Genomic DNA, 11327 nt, shown 5'->3' with positions numbered 1-11327 from the left:
ACACAGAACACCTACACACAGTCACACACCTACACGCACACGCGCACACACACATAGATGACATACCTACCTGCAGAGAGTGGCATATGACACACACACACACACACACACACACACACACACACACACACACACACACACACACACACACATACACACACACACACACACACAGTGTCCTTTATTCAGATCTACTGCAATTGAACCAGCTACCTGCGTTAGATATCCGGTCTCTGAATCATGCAGCAATTAGTGTCTCATCATAACGTTTTCCATGGCAATAAAGCCACTCCCGACTTTTCGTCTCGTGGAAATCTCATCCCGTATGCCGAATAAAGGCAGAAACAAATCACCTCGCACCTGCGTCTTGTCATTAAGACGCCACAATTACGCCATTTATTGGATTTGGACGCCACTGAGGACAGCAAGAGAAAACCACAGCAGCGGCATTAAGTAGAACTGGATCCAGCTGTCTTTTGCACTCTTTAGTGGGGTTTTAATTGGTGGAGAATGGAGGAGAGTAGCACGGCGGAAAACATCATTACAGGCTGAAAGTAGCACAACAAGGGTATTGCAGAGATTTAATTACATGGGGGCTATTGTTTAATTTGCCTCTCGACGCCTCAATTAAGAGAAACGTAGAGCACGAGGGCTCAGGTTTCGGGCTCATCTGGACGGGGAGAGGCGAGAGTTTCCCTGGTGAATGTTCATATAGCATCACACGGTGGAGATCAAATGGATTTGTCATCGTTTGACTAATGACTGGGAAAAGAGGTATAAACTCTATTAGAGCATCATCAAGGATCTCTCTCTCTCACTCTGTGTTGTGTTACTCCAGGAGAGAGGCCTCAGAGTTGATAGGTGATCTGTTTACTGAAATACAGAGCAAGGATGATGGGATCTGAGGCTGATTGCTGCCAGACTAGAAAAAAATAAAATCTGCCTATATTGAGATTAGGACGTGAGTATATGCATGGAAACTCCTGAAAACAATTTCGCTTATTGGTTTTGTAGCTATTCAATCGCTACCCCCTCAGCTCAATAATATTCTATAATCTGCATCCAAGAAGCGTTGGTGGGGATATTCTCCCCGAGACAGTTATAACGAAACTTCAGACCTGGTGATGTAAAACTAAAACCTCTGCAAGACACTGGACTCTCTCAGTTTCTATTCTTTGATGTGTGCATATTGTGTGATGTTATCTGAAAATGGAGAAAGGGGCATTATAACTACGGTACTCTGTAACAAAGACACTGGTGAATTTGAGGCTATGGCATGGTAGGTTTAGGTTAGATTCAAATGGTCTTGCCGAAGGAGCCCGGGATCAAACCGGTAACCTTCTGGTTCCTCCATGGTCGCTCTACTTCGTAAGACACGGCTGCCCGATATGGCTGATTATACGACCGTACGCTCACATGTCTCACACAGTCTGCTGCTCTGCTTCATTCAATGGCTCAACTTAGACAGGATTTAAGACTGACCTTTGCTCCTCTTTGCTGTTAACACCATCTACTGCATATGTATCTCACAATGCTCAGGAATTGGCCTTTATACTCCCATCTGCACCCATCACTCCAATATGATCGCCCTCAATTGCGTTCCTCTGACATGTTTATTGATGTAGCAATAGTCAAGATTGCCTGTGATTCCATTTCACTTCAATTCAGTTATCTGTCTCCATGACGCATCTATCTAGGATGACAATACATTTTCAACCCATAATGATTTCAGGGCTGTCGTGAAAATGTGTTCAATTTCTCTGCCGATTGTCATCATCCTCATATCACCAGTCCATTTCCATCTCAATGCATCACTTGTCTGTGTGCTGTACAGTTGGCCCTGGGCAGATATGTTTTATCTGGAATCTATTCACATTTGTACATAGTTTTGCCGAGAATTTTAATTAAGAATCAGTTAAGAATGAATCCTTCTGATATTTGTAACAACAGAACAGCAGCTTGACATGATTCACAGCAAAAAACATGTTGAATAAATAAATAAACCATTATTTATCTTATACTTGCACTTTATGCAGACCCTCATTTCTGCCTCTGCCGGAAACAAGCCATTTTTGAGCTCCTCTCCTCTCTCGCCCCCCACCTTAAAGCCCACTTTCACCTCTAGTTTCACCTCTAGCCACATTTAATATGAACATCCAACATTGTAACATTCCAGAAAATAGGTAAAAACATAAGTCCCCTTTAGAACGTGGCAGTAATGGAGGTGTGATGTCGTTGATGCCAGGAATAAAATATACAAATTGAGACATTCTAAAGGAGTCTCAACCAAAGGACCTATTCGGGGTTGCTTTGAACACATACATTAGGGTTATATTCACATACATTCTTAAAAACAAAAAAAATATTCAATTTGGAACTTTACTATCCAAACATAAATCAAAATGTAGGTCTGTATTACTCCAGTGTTTACCAAACGTTGCCAACATAAACAAACCTATTGCAGTCATTTAAAATGATCTGTAGTCTAGTGATGGTCCTTCAATCAAGAGCTGAGTCACTCACCTAGAGAATAAAAACAAGCCTCCACTGCTATTATTACATTTTTGGTGGTGATGGTGGGGCTATCCATGTGTTTACGTTTGTATACTGATGAGGCCTTTGAACCTAATAGGGCATGCATGAAGAGAGGCATTATTTAATGGATTTCCATCTATCAAGGGGTTTGAATATTGTTGCTGTCAGACTGAAACCTTGTATCTCCATGTTTCATCAGTTTCTTTTTTCCCCCCATTTTCATTAATTCCCTATTTTATACTTAGTTGTAAGACAGTGTCGAACAAAAATTGATAAGCTATTTTTTTTGCATGTCAGGTTGACCGACATTAGAGGGGCCCCACCATGCTTTTCAAAATATATATTTTATATAAATATTGGTCCATAATACATAAATAAATAAATTTGAAATTTGAGATAATATGGTTGGTTTATACAGGTTTTTAGCCTAAACAACCACTCGGATATTGAAATTTTATGTTCTGTCTGTCTCTAATTCCAAGCCGTTCCATTGTTGGTAACGGGGCACTGTCTTTGGGCTGAAATTGGAACGATACAGAAAATATTAGAGAACCACGATGAGAACCACGTAGAGTCAATCGTAATCTTCTCTGTATTGTTCCAATTTTAGTACCACATTACCTCATGGTTCCACCTCATATAGTCTCAATAGAATATAGCCTCCCAAAAAGTACTGCCCGCTTCTCAAGGGGGCCCAATAGGAAATGAGCCCACTGCCTACCTATAGGCTGTGGGAAGATTTCAAAAGAGTACCGTTCAGACACGCCCATTCAGAAAATCACTGAAATGAAACGCAAGGCTTAGTGTAAAAGAATGTTTTTTTTGGCTGGAAGAGACACTGGGAAGACCAAAATTTAAAAATGTTAAATTCATGGTGGGGCCCCTTTAAGTCTGCTTGTGGTATTAACAAGAGCTTGTGACTAAATAATAACTATGGGTCCATGTGACTAAACGACTGACTGAAATAGATAGATAGATAGATACCTTTATTATCCCAAGGGGGAAATTCAGTTGTCCAGTTGTAGCATAGCAGTATACAGTATTTACAAAGTTACAGAGAAGTAAGACAAAAGATAGATAAGAGTAAAAGAAGAAAAAAAAGAGCAGTACAGTACCAATAAAGAAAAGTTGCATCAATAGAGGGAGCGAATAATATATAAGTATATATACATAAATGACTACATTGGTACCCATTGGAACTCAGGATATTTATTTGACCATTTATGTGAAAAGTAATGTTTTTGGACAAACATACAAGGTTTCCAGCAAACAGCGACGACATACTGCCTTTGTGAGGTGCCTGACGGCAGCTGGTTTGTCATGTTCCATAGCTTAGTGGCACAATCGGATCAATAGCTCCCCTCTCTCTCTCTCTGTCTCCCTGTCGTTGCTGTGGTCACAAAGCTGATCAATATCCACTGCTCATAACTTATTACTACATGTGTGACACAGTTGCTATAGACTGGATAACTGAGTGTTTGAAAGGATGTTGGGGTGGTGGAGCTTAGGCTATATTTAGAAAACTTTATCATCCAAGGAATTATATTTTCTCCTTTAAGGAAAATTGACTCTCTGAAGGTTCCTGAGAGTTAAAGAGAACCCTGTTCTATTCTCTTTTTCTCCGTTGAAATATTCATGGTCAGCTTCGTCGACATTCTGTCTCATGCGCTATGGACACAGACCTGGGTGGATCAATACCTTCTGGTCATAACTTATTGCTGGTCAATAGCCTGGGACTTTAGGATAGGCTAATGTTTTCACAAACTGTCCCTTATTAATCTTGTGTATGTCGACCAAGCACCCTGTTTATCCCCCTTATAATGCCAACACCCTTATTAATACTATACCCATATGTGGGACACTGAGAGCACTGCCACCTATTGTTTACCTCTGTGAAGAGTTAACCACGCATCCCTGATTTAGGTAATACATACAAAAAAAAATAAAAAAAATAAAACATACAAAAAAAAAAAAAATACAAAAAACCCCACAAATAAACGTGTGTGTGTGTGTGTGTGTGTGTGTGTGTGTGTGTGTGTGTGTGTGTGTGTTATATATATATATATATATATATATATATATATATATATATATATATTGCTAAGTAGGAGGGAAGTTGTTTAAGGATCGATGTTTCCTTATTTTTACATATTATAAAATAATACTGTATACTGCCAATGGCCAGTGGGTCAGAGACAATGATACACTGCAGACTGCAGAGCCAAAATATTGGGCTGTTGTTTATATATTATAAATATTGAGAAAACAATCCTGGTCTCTATAATGCCTCCCCGTGGCCAGCCGGGGTGTCTGATGGAGGGGAATGGAACTGGTTGGAATAACGTGTTCATTCCATGCGTTACATCCAACCGGGGAACCTCCACCCTGTCAGGTGAAAAGAAGCGGCTTGCTCACTCCTCATGCTCTGAAGGAGGCCCTCCCCAGGCGTGGCAGAAGGAGAGCAGAGCCTAGGATTACAGCTTAGGCAACTGGCACTGGTTGAAAAAATGGGTTACAAAAATCGTGGGATAGAAATTTTGAAGAAAAAAAATATATATTGAGAAAACAGAATTGTGTTTATAGTGACTGGTCACCAATCTCGCCTTTCATTTTCTATCTTTTAGGTTCATTTATACAACTAGTGATCTGAAAGTAAAGTCTAAAATCATACTCTATGAGGGAGAAACTTTTTTCATTTTTTTTTCTCTGTTGAGCATCAGTTGTTGAAAGGGTCACGCTGTGATCTATCAGCCTTAAGTTTCAGATTGTTCCAAAAGGCCCGTTGCAAAGCTCAGCGTAGCTTTTGTTGCCAGTAATGTGTATGACTTTTTTTTCTTTTTTTTTCATTTCAGTCTTATTTCCACCTACGTACTTCCTCTCCCCTCTCCCCCTCTCCGGTAGAAAAACCACAGACGTGGCCATTATGTGTGACGTGTCGTCGCTGCTGTCTTGTCCTGTCTGGAGCAACAAAGATAACTGTGAGATGGATGGCCGTTCTCTGTAGGGTGAATGTAGTTTACAAGTTGACAGCTTTTTTTGTATATCAGGAAGCCCCGAAAGAAAGAAGAAAAGTATGTAATGGGATATTCGCCATCAATTTGTCACTGAAGCTGCAGGCTGAGGCTGTGCACTTCATGTGGACCGGTAGTTGTGCACAACATACAGGAAATATCAGCTTTTAGAATGTCAGATTATTGTGGTTGATAAGTTAAAAACTCACAGTACCTGCTTCCTCTCTGCATGTCACACAAACACAGACATATAAGGTGCAGTGAACAGAGATGCCGTCATTTTGGGGGAAATAAATAAAGAGTTTATTTGTCAATAATGACTGCATCATTCATTATCCCGCTTATTACACAGATACTTGATATAACAACAAAATTATTATATTGATTTAAAAAGGACCATGCTCAGAGCAAAACACCAGTAGGAAGTGGTGATGAATAATGATTCAAGATTGCATTTCAAATGTTAGCCTTATCACATAGGTGTTTGTTCACTTGATGGTGGATCTGCAAAGACCAAATGCTGCGTTTAGATATGATTCAGGTGCTCAGTCTCCGTCTATAGGAATGGTTTCCTCTTCATAGCTCTGAAATAACAAGAAACAACAACTGAATGTCATGATTGACTAATACGAATTGAGCGTTCAACCAAGCAGTCTAATAATATCAGGTAAAAGATGCTTTGCAAAATCAGCAAAACAAATTTTCTCTAGCACCGTCGTGTCCTGCCACTTTCATGAAGTGCTTTCCCCAGCTTCGTACTTCCTCTCTCCCAGTAGCTGACTGAGTTCCTGCTACAGTAAAAAGCACAGACATGGCCATTATGGTTGACGTGATGTCACTCCCTGCCTTGTCCCGTCCAGGGAGACAAAGCCCTCAGACACCTTCCAACTAGATGTCTCCTGTGTGCCTGTTGATGAGACGGTGACAGCTCCCATTCTCAGCGAGCCTGCCCGCGTTTCCTGTCCTGTCTGTCTGGGGGCCCAGCAAAACCCTGGGACATAAGAGCGCGGTAGCGAGGCGCTACATTGACACCCATTGACTTCTATAGAGTCTACACGGCCCTCAGGAGCGCGCGACTGTACCTGTTATACTGTAATGTTAACCACGTACAGGAACTGATGCAGTGCTTACACCAAGCATTTAGCCTATACCCACCCTGCACCCCGCTCCTTAGACACCAGGCACGAGCACACATAGACATCAAAGGTGGCTTGAGCCCCTGCACTTTTATCCGTCGGTAAAAAGTGCCCTCTCAGACCATGAATACATTTTTTACTATGGTGAAAGAAATGCAAATGCCCTTCCATGCCATAAATGAAGGCAGCATTCAAGAGAATTGCCTTGTCCAAACTCTCCTGAACATGAATGCAGCATCTTATGTTGACAGAACTGTCCTCTCTGTGTAGAAATCCATGCTGTTACGCCACATCTCCAGTATTGATTTGATTATGCTTAGTTCAATGTGGTATCAAGCACTGAAAAATAGCCGACCTCCAAGCTCACAACACGTCGTGCTGCGAGGCGTTGTGAGCTTGGAGGTCTGCTATTTTCAACATTTTCACCAAAAGGCCCTTTTAGAAATTTCAGCCCCTGCCTCTCTAACTTCTCTGCACATCCCTGTTACACACCACCTCTTTAAGTGACACCACAAAAATACACGTCTTTCATTGAGAGAGCTGCAATCATGACCTACCCAACAACAATCCAAACTCTACTTGCGGTGCATTGTCTCTTAATTGTCCCCATGCTGCATGGCTGGAAGGAGGATACAAAATAAGTTAGCTCTAGTACCTCTTCTAATCCATCCATCTCCATCCTGACAGCCAGTAGTACTTAGGCATGCCTTCCCAGCTTGTGGCGCCACATGACTTGCCCTCCCCCAACAGGTCTTCTTTGGGAGCCAGTGAAAGTACGTACCAGTATTTAGTTGAACTAAATTGCATCTCAACTTTTTGCGAAGACAATAAAACGTATAATTCATTTCCATATTCCTATGAAGTGTGTGTATGTGTGTGAGTATAGTGTGTGTGTGTGTGTGTGTGTGTGTGTGTGTGTGTGTGTGTGTGTGTGTGTGTGTGTGTGTGTGTGTGTGTGTGTGTGTGTGTGTGTGTGTGTGTGTGTGTGTGTGTGTGTGTGTGTGTGTGTGTGTGTGTGAGAGAGAGAGGCAGTTAACGGTGTGGCCTGTTCCCTGCTGTGTTTCCTTTCTCTCTGCACCTCAGGACCAGTATTCACTGTTCAGACAGCTGAGCTGATGCAGGGGAGAGGGGAGTTGTATCACAGTGGTCCTCACATCAAGGACCCCCAGATTAATATGTATTTGGCCGTGGACCCCCACCTGAATATATGCTGTGCCAGGGGCCCCCATGCAAGATTTGTGTTGTTAAAAAACTTTTTCACATTTTTCAAGGTTTTTTGAAAATAGCCAGTGTATAGGCCTAAGTAGGTAAACAGTTTATTTTATTTTATGTTAACTAATTTAGCTGGGGGACCCCTGGAAGCCCCTCTAGAACCCCTGGGGGTCTCTTGGTCCCACTCAGAGAACTACTGTGCTATCAGAGCACATCTCCCAGAGTTCCCACTGCTGGAAATAGGATATTAGTCAGCTAATCAGGAACTGCTCCATCATAGTCAATCTACCTCCCTTCTTCTCCAGGTCTGAATTTATCTTACTAGAAATTGTGCTGTAGGATCCAAGTCAATGTTGTTGAATTTGTATGTATATTATCCCCAAGGAGGCCAACCCGAATAACCTCAGCTGTTTTGAGTTAACCTCTTAACCTATTATAACTCTTAGTACAATTAATAGCTGATAAGCTCACAACTCAATGCGTTACAATAAATTATAAGCGGTGCTAACCACTCCAATATATGACTTACACATGTGTCCATGTGTTTTTCCATGGTATCAAATACCAAATACATGTGACATCATGTGGGTCTATTATCATCATCAGCAGCAGCAGCACCACTCATTTCACACATGTGTGATATGTACTTTGACAATTTCAGCTATAATTACATGTCCATGAGGGATGCCATGGTTGAAAGTGTTTAAGATGTAAATGGTTGCATTTATAACTTGTTTTTGAAAGTTAGTAAAAGCATTATGGCATCCATAGTCACAAATCATTTTAGACAAACGGCAGCCACTATCAACCTACTAATAATGGGCTTTTCTCAGAAGCCTTTGAGTTGCCGCCTGTTGTGGAACATTTGACAGTCAACTTGTGGTTCACTACAAGCACCCTACAGTCAGAATGAGACACCTAGAGGCCGTCCATCACAGGGTCTTTGTCTCAGTGGACAGGACAAGACGGGGAGTGACAACCCATCAACATTAATGGCCATGTCTGTAGTTTTCTGCTGCAGCAGGAACTCAGTCAGCTTCTGAGAGACAGGAAGTACAGCTGGGGAAAGACCTGGTGAGAGAAGTAGGACACTGTGGTAGAGGTTTGCTGACCTTGCAAGCATAGTGGAAGTGGGTGCACTGGTAACACTACACAGTACAATCCTGAGTGATATTTAGTAAAGAGAAAATACATTTTCAGGTTGGTGGATACGTTTCAGCCTCTCAGGAGAGATTACTCATCTATACTCCCAATTACTTTTTCAAATATTTGAAGTTTTTCAGAAAACTTCCGGGTATAAATGGTTTTAAAAGAATAATAATTGTGAAAATAACTGATCTAAAAACTCACAGTGTGTCACAATGTGATGCATTGCAAGGTTGTATATTGGCTATTTTCACCATTTGTCATATGATGAAGTATAGTTATACTTTAGGGCAGTTAAATCTAAAACCATCAATGTTTCTGTGTGTGTGTGTGTGTGTGTGTGTGTGTGTGTGTGTGTGTGTGTGTGTGTGTGTGTGTGTGTGTGTGTGTGTGCGCGTGTGCGTGTGCGTGTGTATGCGTGTGCGTGTGTTTGTATGTGTGTGCACGTACATGCACATACAAGATTTCTGTGTGAGAATCTTTCCACTTGTTCATAAGTAACCATATCTTTGATTACAACAGAACCTGATCCACTAGATCAGGCACCAAACAGGCCAATTAACCAATTAGCAGCCCTCGTTAGTGCAACTAGCCTGGTTATTAGTCTCATTAAGCGCAGACAGAGTCAAAGCAATAACATGTTGATGGGATTACCCCCAAACTAAGGGACCTGAAGGTGTGTGTGTGTGTGTGTGTGTGTGTGTGTGTGTGTGTGTGTGTGTGTGTGTGTGTGTGTGTGTGTGTGTGTGTGTGTGTGTGTGTGTGTGTGTGTGTGTGTGTGTGTGTGTGTGTGTGTGCACGCGTGTCGGCTCATGATAATATACCAGTTCCAAGGAGATGTGCACCTATTTGCACCTATACTGCACATACACATATATTTAGTGTTATACAAATAATGATAACTTTTTTACCAAGATAATAAATTAATTGATAACGCAAGACATTTTCACATAATACTCTGAGTGCGTGTGTGTGCACGCGCACATTCAGGTAGGTAGATGCACACATTCAGGAATGCACACATACACGCACGCACACGCACACACACACAAACACACACACACACACACACACACACACACACACACACACACACACACACACACACACACACACACACACACACACACACACAGACACACACACACAAACACACACACTTTTTTTTACTCCTCCATGTTGTTTGTTAATGACAGAACTCCTGACCGCCTGGCTGACGCTGAGGTCGTTTGTCTTACTGACACCCTCCCACACACACACACACACACACACACACACACACACACACACACACACACACACACACACACACACACACACACACACACACAAAACCCACTCACACCGCTAATTTAAATATGTGCTTATTAGACTAAAACAATCCTAGTAACCCAAGAGCCAGAGACTGTTTACCATGTATTAAAACATACTTTACATACGTTTGACTTCCATTCAACTGTTCATCTCATCATCATGATGTGTTTAAGTCCAGAGATGTAGCTATAGGGGTGATTAGTTAATCAAACTAATCGATTTAATCGATTATATCTATTTTTATTGATAATAGATGATGTTATTAAATAATCAATGAACAAATCCATCTCTATTTTGGGCATGTTATAGGCAAAATGTGTCAAAACATATCAGAAACTGTCAAACGTTTTAATGTTATACATTAAAACATTTAATATAACTAGAAATACTGTTCCTATGAAACAGTGTGGGCTCGCTCGTGACTATATTCTGCAGCGTGCTAACTGTCATGTGAAGCTCAACCAATACTCCAGCTAACACCACTCCTAGATTTTCCACACCTCAATTGCACCTCATTGGCTAAGGGCCCTGCCTTTGTACTGTCTGCGACGGAACTCACTATATAAATGCTGTGTCCCCTTTGAATAAAACATAAAGTAATGAGAAAATAAATGTGAATTAAATTTCCCCATAATGGTACACCTGCTTATCAGGACCCGAGTGCCTGTTCCCCATTTATCTGCTATCTAATCTATAGGTCAATGAGCATCAATGTTGACTGTGTGCGTGTGTGTGCATGTGTGTGTGTGCGTGCGCACACGCGCACATTAATGCTTGTCTAGGTCACCAGACAGGTCATGATATTAACAGCCCAGGCTATTACAGAGGAGCCAAGCCTCATAGAGTTCAGAGGGTTTCATGTATTAATAATCCTGCATCAACCTAATGGCTGAGATAGGTGGCCATTCATTAGCAGTGTGTGATTCCTACCTCATTAGACCATTGTGGTGACATTAGTAGTGATGGATCATTT

This window comes from Nannobrachium achirus, assembly GCF_963921795.1.
Source record: "Nannobrachium achirus genome assembly, chromosome: 18".
NCBI lineage: Eukaryota > Metazoa > Chordata > Actinopteri > Myctophiformes > Myctophidae > Nannobrachium > Nannobrachium achirus.
The sequence above is the reverse complement of the archived record's forward strand: the minus strand, read 5'-3'. Positions refer to the sequence as shown.